This window comes from Panulirus ornatus, chromosome 2 (genome assembly GCF_036320965.1).
Source record: "Panulirus ornatus isolate Po-2019 chromosome 2, ASM3632096v1, whole genome shotgun sequence".
NCBI lineage: Eukaryota > Metazoa > Arthropoda > Malacostraca > Decapoda > Palinuridae > Panulirus > Panulirus ornatus.
In genome coordinates, this window is record NC_092225.1 from 83,577,059 (window position 1) to 83,592,612 (window position 15,554).

The following is a 15,554-nucleotide window of genomic DNA, read 5'->3' on the forward strand; positions in this document are numbered from 1 at the left end:
GTTTTGGTCACGTGTCACTGGATGTTGACGAACACGTGACCGTATGTTTACGTTCGTACATCGACAAAGGAGGAGCGTGTTGTCAGATGTTCTCTAACCCCGGAACTGTTGGTCGGTTGGTGGGCGTATCCCAGGGGCTTTTGATCGGCTGGTGGGCGTGTCCAAGGGCTCTTGATCGGTTTGTGGGCGTGTCCAAGGGCTTTTGATCGGCGGGTGGGCGTGTCCCGGGGGCATTTGGTCGGTTGCTGGGCATGTCCTTGGGCTTATATGATCAACTTGGTGACAAGATATATCTGATGACATGTCTTACTCCCACTTTAGGAAAGAGAAGAGATAGATAACTCCTCACAGTCTCCCCTTGCGTCCTGTAAAATGCGTGTGAGGACAGGTAGGAACAGGTGGCTGACATAATCCTCCCCACTCTGTATCACACGTTCCCCAGACTCGAACACCAACTTCTGCAGTTTCTCACTCGGGTCTACCACCAGCGCCGTCTCATCAGCAAACAGGGACTTACCCTTCTCCCAGCTCCCCCCCACCCTCTCTCTCTCTCTCTCTCTCTCTCTCTCTCTCTCTCTCTCTCTCTCTCTCTCTCTCTCTCTCTCTCTCTCTCTCTCTCTCTCTCACCTCCTACCGTCTTCATAACTTGCCTCTTTCCAGACAGCGAAAACAGAGGAAGGAACAAATCAAGGTTGAGGTTAAGTCGCACCTGACGCTACCTCGTGTGCCGGGGGAAACGATCATGCTCGTAAAGTTAGTTAGGGGGAGAAAAAAGAAGTTATATTTACCCGACATGTTTGATATTGTACAGAGTTGCCCTTACCTGCTCGTGCGTGAAAGTGAGAATCTGGCTCGGTCGTCAGTGGATGGGTGTTCACCTTCGTGCTGATCACCTGGAGATGTCGGGAGAGGAAATAAATAGTGACTTGATTTTCCTGTTTGTAAATGGTCGTGCAGGTTTGTGTTTGTCTCCATGATAAAGATGTGACGGTTTTACATACCCCCCCTCTGTTTTACATACCCCCCCTGTTTTATATACCCCCTCCCTCTGTTTTACATACCCCCCCTCTGTTTTACGTATCCCCCTCCCTGTTTTACATACCCCCCCTCTTTTACATACCCCTCCCCCTCCTTCCCCTCGTCCTGATGGATGATCTGACGGTACAGATGCTTGCCTGGTGGATGATAGGTTGGTGTACCTCCCAGCTTGGTGGATGATGGGATGGTACAGCTCCCAGCCGGGTGGATGGTGTAGGTCCCAGCCTGGTGGGTGATCGTATGGTGCAGTTCCCAGCCAGTTGGATGCGATGGTGCATCCGCCAGCCCTGTAGGTTGGAACCCTCCGCCCCTCACGTTAGCAACACGTGTACATATATATATATATATATATATATATATATATATATATATATATATATATATATATATATATATATATATATACATATATATATATATATATATATATATATATATATATATATATATATATATATATATATATATATATATATGTATATATATATATATATATATATATATATATATATATATATATATATATATATTATATATATATATATATATATATATATATATATTGGAAAGGATCACAATTTTGCGCGTGATCAAGATATTCCTATGAGTCCACGGGGAAAATGCCTTGTTTAATCATGTTAAAAACTATGATTATTGTATTAACTGGAGTAACGCCATCTCAGTTGTTAACTCTAACTCTATTACCAAGAGAAATATCATTGAATCTTCTATTATTAAATACACAAAGAATTATAATCTTAATATTAGTGATGGTCTGTACAAATTAGATAACTTTATTATTGATAAGATTTGTAAAATGATAAATTTATGAACGCTCGTTGTATGTCTTGGACAATCACATGTTTACCAAATGGCGTCCTAGCCTCGTCTCTTCGATGTATATCAACTGACTGTTATATTTCTCTCTTGTGTCTCCCCTGATGATGTGATTATTACACGAAAGTGCACTTGGGAACTTTTCGTGTTTCATTTTCCCCTTGGACTCATAGGAATATATATATATATATATATATATATATATATATATATATATATATATATATATATATATATATATATATATATATATAGTATTACACGTAGAAACTGAGGAACCGTTTCCCCAGATGAGATAATAGTGATTCAGACCAACTGAAGTGATCATATTGATCAAAAAGAGTGATTAACGATGAGATGAATACAGGGGTGGGTGGGATGGGAGACAGATGAAAGGTATGATTACAGACGGCATACTACCTACTTGTGATCGTGCGCAGAACACGAGGAGGAAAGGTTTGGTGCGCAGGTGATGAAGTCCTCCAGTGATGTGCAGCGATGACATCAGTGTCTTGGGAGAGGCACGATGGCTGAGTTAGGAAGATGGGAAGGAGGATTGAAGCACAGTTGGCTCTGAAGATAGGAGGGGGGAAACTAAGCGAGCTATTGAGGTAGGAGGGAGGATGAATGATCACTTAGCTCTAAGACAGAGAGAACCTAAAGTGCCATGGTGAGACAGGTGGTGGGTAAGCCATAAGACTCGGATGATGATGATACAGACAGACAGACAGAGAAGCAGGCACTCAGGGGGGAGATAATAGGAGGGGTCACTATTGTCTTTTATATTCCTTTCCATTGTAGCTTGTGTGTGTGTGTGTGTGTGTGTGTGTTGAGGGCAGGGGGATCTGTGGTACCTGGCTACCTGGTTTCCCTTCTGTCTCGTGGTGACATGCGGTCATTACATCGACCCTGGGACACCAGGAAGCAACACCCTCACACCAAGTGTGTGTTCCTGGGTGAAGTCGATTATCTTGTGCATGTATTGGAATGTTAATTATTTTGGACCTGGCGGAACGAGGAAGACGGTTTATACCTCTGCATGAAAGGAGGTCTTGATTAGTCTCGATTTTTTGATTATACGATTACCTTGGGTGCTGGTATAGGCGATTTTTGTATTGTATGATTACCTTTGGTGCTAGTATGGCGATTTTTGTATTGTATGATTACCTTTGGTGGTTGTACGGCGATTTTTGTACTGTATGATTACCTTGGGTGCTAGTATGTCGATTTTTGTATTGTATGATTACCTCTGGTGTTGATATGGGAGTTTTTGTACTATATGATTGCTTTGGGTGCTAATATGGGGAGTTTTGAGTATATAATGATCTTGGGTGCATACGTTCGAGTCCTGGATGCGGAAGTCAATTTAAACCCACCCCAGGTGTTCATCCTTCCCTCGGGGCTGGTTGATAAATGGGTACCTGGTTCAGGTTGGGGTATATATATATATATATATATATATATATATATATATATATATATATATATATATATATTATCTTTCTTTTCTTTCATACTATTCGCCATGTCCCGCGTTAGCAAGGTAGCGTTAAGAACAGAGGACTGGGCCTCTGAGAGAATATCCTCACCTGGCCTCGTTCTCTGTTCCATCTTTTGGAAAAATTAAAAAAAAACGAGAGGGGAGGAATTCCAGCCCCCCGCTCCCTCCCCTTTTAGTCGCCTTCTACGAAACGCAGGGAATACGTGGGAAGTATTCTTTTTCCCCTATCCCCAGGGATATATATATATATATATATATATATATATATATATATATATATATATATATATATATATATATATATATGTATATATATATAATATATATATATATATATATATATATATATATATATATATATATATATATATATATATATATAGAGAGAGAGAGAGAGAGAGAGAGAGAGAGAGAGAGAGAGAGAGAGAGTGTAAATGTTTGACATATTTATGCAAGGTTAAGACACTGGGCAACACGAGTGTAAAACTTTCTTTTCGTAACACACACACACACACACACACACACACACACACACACACACACACACACACACACACACACACACACACACACACAAAAGGCGAGCGGATTCTGTAAAACATTCAAGATTTACAGGTGACAAATCAAGTCATAGGTTAAGCAGAGGAGGAATGTGAAGAGAGAGAGAGAGAGAGAGAGAGAGAGAGAGAGAGAGAGAGAGAGAGAGAGAGAGAGAGAGAGAGAGAGAGAGAGACGCTGCCTTTGAAGGGAATGAGAAATACCCGAAGTTGGAAGTTGAGAGAAAGGGAGTAAATAAGATAAGGAAAATCTAGGGAGGGAGAGAACGGGTGAGGAGAAGTGACAGGATGAGGGCGAGGGAGAGGGGAGGAACCGTCAGGAAGTAGGGATGGGAAGGAGAGCCGGTGAGAGGAACTGACAGCAGGAGGAGAGGGCAGCTGGCGCCTGGTGACTGATGCACGTACGGAGGGAAGGTGGCAAGAGAGAGGGAGTGCCACTTGAGACTTAAGTGGGGAGAGAGAGAGAGAGAGAGAGAGAGAGAGAGAGAGAGAGAGAGAGAGAGAGAGAGAGAGAGAGAGAGAGAGAGAGAGAGAGAGAGAGAGCATACGACATGGTGTGTGTAAGAGAGAGAGAGAGAGGGGTAATGGGGAGATGTAGAGTAGGGAGATCTGTTAGATGCAGGGAGGAAGACGGGGAGAGAGAGAGAGAGAGAGAGAGAGAGAGAGAGAGAGAGAGGTGGGGAGTGTCCTGGAGAGTGAAGAGACATAGTATGACTGGGGAATGGGGAGGTAGAAGCTTGGGGTGTGGTGAGGGGTTAGGGGGTAATGGCGTCAGCTCTCGCCACTTTAGTAATGACATGAGTGACATGAAGACGGGGTTGGGAGTGGGAGGGTATGAGGCCAGGACGTGGGGAGCTTAACCTCAGGTTGGTAGGTCATGGGGAGGCTAGAGGAGCCAAGGTGGGGAGAGGCAGCTCTGACCACAACACGTGCTCTACCCTCGGGAGATCACTGACCACACACACACACACACACACACACACACACACACACACACACACACACACACACACACACACACAGCCAGGTACCTCATTTATCGACCAACGCTGAAAAGGAGGATGAACAGCTGGGTTGCCTATGGGCCGGCTGCCGCACCCAGGATTCGAACCCGGTGGGCCCGCGCGTGAGTCACGGTCAGCGTCGCTGCACCACAGAAATCGATGATGATGATGATGGTGTGTGTGTGTGTGTGTGTGTGTGTGTTTAACCTCTTTCTTATTATCGTATCTTTCCTTCCCTTTATTCTTTTCCTTTCCTCTTCTCTCCTCTCACTCCCTCCTTGTCTTGCCTCGTTCCTCCTTCCTGTACTGCCGCCTCTCCTCTCCCTCCTACTTCCCTCCTCTCTTCTCAGCACAACGTCCGTCGTCCATTTTCTTTTCTCTCCTAACTAATCCTCGTGTATTTATTTTGCTTTCTCGTCTTGACTGGGTCCAGCTTCTCTATTCTCTGGCCTTCCTCCGTCCCATTCCTCACTTCCGTCTCGTTCTCCTCCTCCTCCTCTTTATGCCTTTCTTGTTCTTCCTTCTCTCTCTCTCTCTCTCTCTCTCTCTCTCTCTCTCTCTCTCTCTCTCTCTCTCTCTCTCTCTCTCTCTCTCTCTCTCTCTCTCAGAGCTATCATCTGTGAGCTGTGAATTATTCATCCCCTCGCGGCTTTTATGACCCAGCGGTTATGCTTGACCCCGAACGCAACTCGACCAATTTATGGCAAACTTCTAAATGGGAAGGATAAGTTGGCAGGGCATTTTTGCAAAGTGATAATAGCCGCCACTTCATGTAGGAGCAGCGGGCTCCAGCTTCAGCTAGGATGTGCGGGTTCCAGCTTCAGCTAGGAGCTGCAGGCTCCAGCTTCAGCTTGGACCAGCAAGCTCCGGCTTCAGCTTGGACCAGCAGGCTCAGGCTTCAACAAGGAGCAGAAGGCTCTAGCTTCAGCTAGGACCAATAGGCTCCTGCTTCAGCTTGGACCAGCAGGCTCCAGCTTCAGCTAGGACCAGTAGGCTTCAGCTAGAAGCCGCTAGCTCCAGCTTCAGCTTGGACCAGCAGGCTCAGGCTTCAACTAGGAGCAGGAGGCTCCAGTTTCAGCTTGGACCAGCAGGCTCTATCTTCCGCTTGGACCAGCAGGCTCCAGCTTCAGCTAGGACCAGCAGGCTTCAGCTAGAAGCCGGTAGCTCCAACTTCAGCAACCATCAGATGTTGGCCATGTTTTTTTTTAATTCGTTCGGTTGTCTTCATTTTGTTTACATCAAAGTCTTGAGAGTGTTCCAACTTCTGGTCATCGCTGGGAGGAAGGATCGCTAACGAAGGGATGCTCTGGAGCGCGCGCAGCGACCACAGCCCAGCTGCTGGATCCCGGGTTCCCCGTGTGGCGTGTACTGGAGCATAGAGGTGATCAGAGCCTGGCTATTGGATCCTGAAGCTCAGCTGTTGAATCCCTGGCTCCTTGTGTGGCGGTATCTCAAATCCGTTTGTCATCTGAGTGGACATGGCGGGTGTGGCAGGTCTTCAACATGAGCCTTGTAGAAGACAGTGATGCCCACAATGTCATCCTCGCTCTTTAGCCTCTGCTGATGAGGGAGTGTAATGCCCCTTGACCAGCCGCCAGTCCAGCGAGGAGGCGCAGAGCTCGCTCCTATAGAGTCTCCAGGAGACCCAGATGTGGCAGTGGTCGTGCCTCGAACCTTGTCAGGAAGTGACCACTCTGAAGTGAAGTGTAGGGTCGTACGGCGTTCACCGTCCAATAGCTTTTGTTTTCTTTTCTTTTTTTTCTTTTTTCTTTTTTTGGTGGGGGGGGGGGGGATGGTTTCTCCCAAGGCTGCTTCCAGTTTTCATCGTTCCAGTGACAGCCAGTTTCTGGAAGCTGCTGGACCGTGGACATTTGAGAGGCGCATGTGTTGTGTTCAGCTGTGGTTCACCGGTGGACAGACTCGATTCAGTTGGTGGTCCTTGTAGTCTGGCAGATGATGATTTTTTTTTTTTCAGGAGCGAAGAAAACTTGACATTTTTGTCCACATAGCTCGGTGCTTCCGACCAGCGATGGCTGCACGTGTACAGCACTGGGGTCTCTCTCTCTCTCTCTCTCTCTCTCTCTCTCTCTCTCTCTCTCTCTCTCTCTCTCTCTCTCTCTCTCTCTCTCTCTCTCTCTCTCTCTCTCTCTCTCTCTCTCGTGCAGTGATTTCCATATGGGACCAGATGCAGTGGATCTCCAGAACAAAATATTCCAAGTACGTTGTCCAGCCACGCTCCCTTAGTGTACCCCCAGCTCCTGTCATGGTGCCTCCCTAGACTACGTCTTTACACTTGTAACTGGAACGAGTGATTTCCTGTTAGTCTGTAAGTGGAATCATTATACTTATTTCTTGGCTTACAGTTTAGTGAGAAACCGCCCTCTGCCACACCCGGTCGAAGGCCCCAATTATTTCCAAGAGGATTTCACAGCTACCTGGTCCCAGTTTGGGTTCAAGAAGAGGTCAGCGGGTCGAAGAGACTTCCCTACACCCGAACTGACTGTTGCTTCCACCTTCGGTGTTCCTCCAGGAACTGGGACACCTGCCTGGTGACTTGTGCTTTCCACACACCTGGCCAGTGACGTCGAGGTGGAAAAGGGCATTGTTGTCGCACACCCAGGTCCTGCTTCCCCTTATGCGCAGGAGGAACCACTTGTGCCTCTCTGCATGTAGCGAGCCACAGTCCTTGGGGATAAAGACTCGAACCTGAGGAGTGTGTGTGGGGGGAGGAGTTGAAGCTTGCCTCGCTGCACGTCCCTGCAGGAGTACGAGGCTGATTTATTTAGTGCAACAGCTTTAATAATGTCCAGCGACCTGAGGGCTCACCAGACATCTCCTCTCACAGTGATGGTCAGGTCCGGAATAGTTCATGTTGGACGTCTTAGACGCACCGGACAGTAACCTGCATCTTTCATCCATCAAGAAGGTAATGCATGAAGCTCTTCTTCCTTGACCTGACTGGAATTGTATTTTGGCGTCGGCGTGTGTTACTAAGGGAGGAATTGTATCGTCCTGTGGGGATCCTACCGTTGTGGTAAGCTGTCGAGGTTTCCAGCCAATCCGGTACCGGATTCCCCGTGGGTAAAGGGGCCACGCTCTTAAGTTTGTACCAGTCACCTGCAGCCTTGCTGAAATGCAAGGTCCGGGATCTGCCAATCGCCGTGTCTTGGTCCTGCGCTTGACGTCCGAGGCTCTCTCTCTCTCTCTCTCTCTCTCTCTCTCTCTCTCTCTCTCTCTCTCTCTCTCTCTCTCTCTCTCTCTCTCTCTCTCTCTCTCTCTCTCTCTCATCACCCTCGAAAAATCTTAACCCTTTACGAGTCCCTGTTATTTCTCTGCCTCACTCCATGGCTGACAACTTTTACCATCATTTTTCTCCATTCCTCCAGTATGACTTGAAGATAACCCCCGCTTCTTCCGTTCCAGAGGTGCGCCTCCCTCAGGCGCCTTCCAGTCCCTCTCTGGCCTTCCTGCTGTGTTCCTGGGGTTCATGGCGCTCCGTGTTGTGTTCGTCCTCCCCCTGTATGTAACTGTGTTCCTCCTCTACACCGCTGGTCCCATTCTGTTTTTCTGTTCCCTTGTTTATATATCTTACATCTCCTGCCCCCCCCCCCCTCTCTCTCTCTCTCTCTCTCTCTCTCTCTCTCTCTCTCTCTCTCTCTCTCTCTCTCTCTCTCTCTCTCTCTCCTCCTTCCCTTCCTCGTCTTACTACAACTATTACTCCTGCTACCACTACTACTACATTACTACTGTTGATGCTACTACTACTACTACTACTACTACTACTTTTACTACTACTACTACTACTTTTACTACTACTACTGCTACTAAATAACTACATCTCTCCCTCCTTCTCTTTATCTCTCCCTCCTCCTCCTCCTTCTCCTCCCACATCTCTTACTCTCTCCTTCTCCCTCTCTGCCATGTCCTCTCCCGCCGCTCCCCAGCCTCCACCCCTGCCCCTCATTACGTCATTAGCATGGTGCTCCGTTGATCACGTCATTTCAACCACAATTTCCCCCCTTGCCCTCCACGGCTTTGTGGCGCCTCCCTCCCTCCCCAGAAATGTCAGGAGGACTCGTTCGAATTTTTGTCCGGGTTTGAGGAGCCCCCCCCACCCCCTACCCCCCACCCACCCACCCCCTCAACTGCCCACCAGCTCCCCCGCTTGTCCGGAAAGGCTCCTTAATTAGCATGGATCCCGGGGTTAATTCTAATTTGTTAGCAGGGAGAGGGATGGGGGATGGGGCAAGGGCAGCGGTCTACGGAAAAGGGATGGGGGCAAGGGTAGTGGTCTAAGGGAGAGGGATGGGGGCAAAGGTAGTGGTCTACGGAAAAGGGATGGGGCAAGGGTAGTGGTCTAAGGGAGAGGGATGGGAGCAAGGGTAGTGGTGCACTGGAGAGAGAGAGAGAGAGAGAGAGAGAGAGAGAGAGAGAGAGAGAGAGCTGTGACAGGGAGGAAAACATGTGGAGGAGGATGAAAGAGGGAATAATAATAATAAGAAGGTGGATGATACACGTTGAAAGGCGGGAAAGACATGTTGATGAGGAAGGAAGAAGGAAATTGGGTGTATGAGAAATCTTGAGAACGCGGGAGAAAGAATATTTCCACGTATTCTCTTAACGAGTCGTAGAAGGGAACAAAGAGGGGGCAGGAGTGGGAGGCTGGAAACCCTCTCCTTCTTGTGTTTCAATTTCTAAGAGTTAGAAGCCAAGCGAGGAGTGCCCATCTTCCTCAAGGCCTCAGTTTAGGGTTGTCTGAATGGGTTTAGATGTAACCAAGATGAGAAGATACGGGAGATAGGTAGTATGTTTGAGGAGAGGAACCTGGGTGTTCTGGCTGTGAGTGAACCAAAGCTCAAGGGTAAGGAGGAGGAATAGTTTGAGAATGTCTCAGAGGTTAAGTCAGTGTAAGAGCGATAGCTAAGGAAGGGATAGCACCACTGCTGAAGCAGGAGTATTGAGAATGTGTGAGAGTAAGGATGTGAGCTCCAGACTAATGTGGTTAAAGAATGAAAGTTTATTATGAGCGATGGGTAATTACTAGTGATTATGCACTCGGCCACGAGAAGCATGATGAGAAGAGGCTAATGTTTTAGGAGCAGCTTAGTGAGTGTGTTTGCAGTTTTTAGTCAATGGCCCGGGTATTAGTGATGGATGATTTGAATGCGAAATGAGTATTGTTGCAGTTAAGGGATATAATCGTGGAGCAAAGGATATTCAATACGGTGAATGGAAATGATGAACAGCTTGTGGAGTTGTATGCTGAAAAAGGGCGGGTGACTGGGAATACCTGGTTTAAAAAGAGAGACATACACAAGTATGCGTGGTTGAGCAGGAAATATGGTCAGAGGGCATTATTCTATTACATACTAATTGACAGGCGTGTAGAAGAGTCCATTCGATGTGAATGTGCTGAGAGGGGCAGCTAGTGGGATGTGTGATCAGTACATGGTGGAGGCCAGTGTGAAGATTTGTAGAGGTTTTCGTAAAAGAGACAACGATTTGGGTAAGAAGAGGGAGAGGGTGGTGAAAAGTAAGTGAGCTTGGAAGAGATGTGTGTGGACAAATACCTGAACAGATTGGGTGTAGTATAGGAGTAGGTGAGAGTAAACGAAGCTACAGGAGTGGGTAAGGAATGGGTGGTATTTAGGGACGCAGTGCTGGCATGTGCGAGAAAAGTGTGTGTGTGCCATGCCAAGGGAAGTGGGCACTTGAGAAAAGGTAGTGAGTGGTGGGATGACGAAGTCGAGTTGTTAGTGAAAGCGAAAGGGTAGGTGTACTGGCTGTACTTACTGAGCATGATTGCGAGTGTTTGGGAGATGTGCAAGAGAAAGAAGCACGAGGTCAAGAGGAAGGTGCAGGGGCTGAATAAGAGGCCAAATGAGAGTTGGGGTGAGCGAGTATCAGCCAACTTCAGGGAGATAAGATGTTTTGGAACACTGGTAATAGTGTGAGAACGAATGGGATCATCGGTGAGGGGAGTCAATGGGGAAGTGGAAACAGGTAGTGGTGAGGTGAAGAGCGTTGACTTTGAGGAATGTTGAAAGTTAAATGTGTTTGATGATGGGGCTTCAAATGTATGGTGTTAGGGGAGATGTGCGAAGTGGGGTAAGTCATGGAAAATGGTTGTAGAGAACTCTGGTCCTGACGTCACTGTGCAACGTTGGAGACAAGTGAACGAGCATGAATGAAGAAACAAAGGAAACAAGTGGAAGAGTGCAAAAGAGAGACATAGGGTGTGTGAGAGAGACAAGTGTTCTTGATGTGTGCATAACGATGTTTGGACTTAGCTAATAGTGTACATTCCTTGTCCTCCGATCCTCTGATTCATACCTCATTCTCCATTTCTGTCATCTCTCGCCCTCTCGCTCTTTCTGTACGGCCTTTACCATAACCTGTTCATCATCATCACATCTCTCTCTCTCTCTCTCTCTCTCTCTCTCTCTCTCTCTCTCTCTCTCTCTCTCTCTCTCTCTCTCTCTCTCTCTCGACTTCGTCACCTCCACTGTCCTCAACAAGATTGGCATCTCCAACGTAATTAGTCAATTATAATTGCAAGTACGTGGTGGAGCAAGGGATGGAGGGAGGGGGGGGGGAAGTGTTTCGCTGGAATTGACAGGTTGAGGGATGGGTTCAAGACATGTTGCCCTGGGAGTGGAGGAATGAGAGGTTGTCCTAAGGAGATGGCTGTGCGCATGTTTATTGTGGTTATGAATATGCTCCGTGCGCCTTGTTGATAAACATATGCCCTAAGTAAATTCATGTCATTATGTTCTGGGGAATTGGCTGAGGATATGCTCCAAGTGTGGAGTTGAGAAGTTGTTCATTGCATTGACTGAGGATATGCTCCACACAAATGCTGACTGATATGCTGCAAGTAAGCGACTGGTGATGTGCATATGCCGTTCACTGGTTGGCGATACGCTGACAGCATCTGTTGAAACATATGCTTCCAGTGAGTTGATAACTATATACCCAAGCCTCTTGGTAACAGATATGCTCTGTATGATTTTCTTCTCGTGACGTCCTAAGCGTTTGGGGATCGAGGGCAATGCCCCACGGAAATGGCCCAAGTCATTTTGAAAACAGGAGTTGAAGATGTGTGGTATGATATCATTTGGTGTAAGAAGTGTTGATCACTTTCCAGGGAGGTGGCTCCAGCTGTCATCCAGGTGACTCCCTTCAGAGATAAGCTGTGGTATGGACGTGAAGACCCGTTCTTCTGTCGAGCGTCTGAGATGCGCAGAAGGAGTGGGAGTGGCATCTTACACTCGTGGTAGATGATACAGAAATGTACATAGTGCCTCTGGGATACAGGTGAAGTTACTGTCAAGTTTGTTGGTTACAAAGGGTCCGGGATGATTGTGTTACCGGACTCCTCCAGCGTGAGATTGAAGTGCTGGTTGAAAAAAAAAAAAAATCACCTTTGGCGAGGCTGTATCATTGTCGCTGTATGAAAGGGGATATATGTATATCATGCAAATGAAGTTCAGCTGAAATCCAGCCCTCAAGACTGACAAGATCTGATTGGTAATGTGTTCCAGGAAACGAGGATGAAAAAGATATGATGGAGTCGTGTGATGATGATCAAGGGTGACCGCTGGTACATCTTCTGTGGGTGACCAGTTGACTCTATTGTTCTTTGGGACCTGGAACACTTGTGCTCTAGACTGCACTGGACTTGACACTTTGAAGGTCTTGTTACATATATATATCTTACACTAGTTTATATAGTTTATATGGTTAATGTTGCAGTGTATATATATGTATCAAAATAATCATCACAACACTTGATACTGATGCTTTTGCATTTTATTGTTTGTCTTTTGTAGACAGAATCACTTCACATCTTTCTCTTTTTTTTCTGTTGCAGAGCAAAACTTCGATGACGTCATGGTATAGGTAAGTGGCTGCCTGGTCCAGTAAGCAACCGCATGTGTGCCTGTGTGCGTGAGAGAGAGAGAGAGAGAGAGAGAGAGAGAGAGAGAGAGAGAGAGAGAGAGAGAGAGGCGTACTTGCTTACGAGCAGATTGTTAGCAGGCTGTAGGTCTCTCTCTCTCTCTCTCTCTCTCTCTCTCTCTCTCTCTCTCTCTCTCTCTCTCTCTCTCTCTCCCTCGTGAGCCGCGCACCAACGTACGAGTTTGTAATAAGCGATCAACCACAGTCGCTGGCCGTGGGAATGAGTGTGTGTGGCGCCACCGACCGTTGTATGTGTGATGATTAGGACAGCTGTCTCCCTGGGTGGGACCTGGTCCAGTCTGGGTCCAGTGTGGCAGGTCCACCACCATGAACTTTCCTGCAGGTGTGGTCAGGTGTATGGTGGTCCACTGCCGTTGTTAGCATCGTCCTTGGTGTTACGTCCCTTGGGTTCGTGTATTATCATTATGGGAAGATGGTGTAAAGTGAGACACTTATATAACACACAGGAGGTGTAGTGTCTACGATCATAGCATATGGTATAGACTGTATAGACACTACATTGTGGGTTCTGAAAGGTGGGACAAAATGATGAATTTCAAATACTCTTCTTTTTTTTAGATAAGGGAAGCACCGTTCCAGCTCAGAGCTGGTTGTAAGTGTCAGCTTCACCGAGCCAGATGTCTGACAGTAATCCAGGGAATTCCTTGAGCTGGTCAGCACGGTGAGTGCTGGATCCTGAGCCAGTATAGAACATACGAAGTGTGTCTTGACTGACTAGCACTGGGGACGTCCTACTGTATCCACACGCTCATGTATGTGTGGCTCTTGAGGAAGAGGACACTCGCGTGTGTGGGTGTTCTCAACTCATCACGAGGGAGGATAGATGGATGAGGTGACGGGTGGGTGAAGAGGGAATGTTGGGTATGATCATCACTGTTTATAAAGTCATCAAAACTACGAAGGAGATTAAGGAATGTTTTTGAAACATATGCCCCTCGTCGTTTTGTAAATGTTTCATAATGGTAGACAGTGGCTCATGATGGTGGTTCGTCTGAGTTATATATTTTATTATTTGCTTTTTACTATAAGATTTAACTATGCACCCAAGCCTCACCTTGGGTGCAGTCGCTGGACCTCGGGGAAGTCTGAGGCTGATGGGCAGATGGTAGTGAGCCGGGACGAGGAGGTGGGATGGATGTGGTCAGTGCAGGCGAAGGGTGGCTCCCACCCATGGCTGGAGCTACCTGGCTAACCACCTGACCACCTGACGCCGACAGAGTTTCAGGGTACACCCCTGGCAGCTGACACTGGTCGATAGGCGGTGTGTGTGTGTGTGTGTGTGTGTGTGTGTGTGTGTGTGTGTGGCATCCCATTACTGGATGTGGTATCAACTGATCCCCATTGCAGGATCGTGATTTTGGGGCAGAAGGCACGCCAGACCCTCACGCCTCGGACCCTGCAGTCGGTCCAGTTTTCACAGACTGACGTCGACCGTAATGCTGGCCATGTGTTCCTAGAGTCACGGAGACCAGCACACACACACACACACACACACACAGACAGACACACACACACACACACACACACACAGACAGACACACACCACCTGACTTACACATGGCGACTGTGTTTATGTCGCTTCCGTTGGCATAGTGAGCACCAGAGGGGATGGAAGTAGCCCTGGCCAAGCCGTTCAGCAACTATGTTAACAGGAAGTAGGTAGGTTACGTGGGTTAAGGACTACATACCCTTAGAGCACAAGGGATCAGAAACCCTCCGTGAGTGAGTGTGGGAGGTGATCTTCCTTGGTTACAACATGATTGTCAGTGACCAGCGTTAGCTTGATGGCTTTGTATGTCATGGTTACGCTTGCTTGATAGTGCCATTTTCTATGATGGTTACGCTTGCTTGATAGTGCCATTTTCTATGATGGTTACGCTTGCTTGATAGTGCCATTTTCTATGATGGTTACGCTTGCTTGATAGTGCCATTTTCTATGATGGTTTTGCTTGCTTGATAGTGCCATTTTCTATGATGGTCGTGCTTGCTTGATAGTGCCATTTTCTATGATGGTCGTGCTTGCTTGATAGTGCCATTTTCTAAGATGGTTTTGCTTGCTTGATAGTGCCATTTTCTATGATGGTCGTGCTTGCTTGATAGTGCCATTTTCTATGATGGTCTTGCTTGATAGTGCCATTTTCTATGATGGTTGTGCTTGCTTGATGGCGCTGTTAGGCTTTGGTTGATATCGATCCTTCGTAAAAAAAAATTTTTTGTTCTGTTTTTGTTACCTTGATGCCTATGTTGTGGTCAGCTCTAACCACACCGTCCTTTTTTAAGGTGGATTACCCTCACCATCATTGACGCTGGAGGTGAACGAACCCACGATCAGAAGCCTCCTTGTACCTGGTGCATCCCTGGTCCAGTCGTGGGCGGGGCCTCTATATCTCCAACAGGCCGGGCTGAGCCCAGGCTGTTGAGTCGAGTCGTTGGTCCACCGAGCTGTTGGAAGCCGCCGCCCTCCTCGGGCCCCGCCTAGCCCCGTGAGCCTGGCTGGTCTGGTACACTTTGTGGCCCCCAGCTTGACCTGGGGTGGCTCCGACACGCATGAGTTGTTGTGTTCGACCCTACTCCGGAACCCCCCAGCGAACCCTGCAGCTGGTGGCTGCTGAGGCAGACTTCAGGCTCACATCTGAA

At 47.4% G+C, this 15,554-nt stretch overlaps 1 protein-coding gene across 1 annotated transcript in view; it reads left to right on the top strand.

Annotated features, from left to right (window-relative positions):
• Window positions 1–15,554, top strand: part of LOC139757792 (DBH-like monooxygenase protein 1) — a 798,273-nt gene that overhangs the window by 485,432 nt on the left and 297,287 nt on the right. Inside the window, exon 3 of the mRNA XM_071678612.1 lies at window positions 12,811–12,839. The gene's annotated coding sequence lies outside the window, so the exon portion shown is untranslated. The remainder of the gene's footprint in view (window positions 1–12,810; window positions 12,840–15,554) is intronic.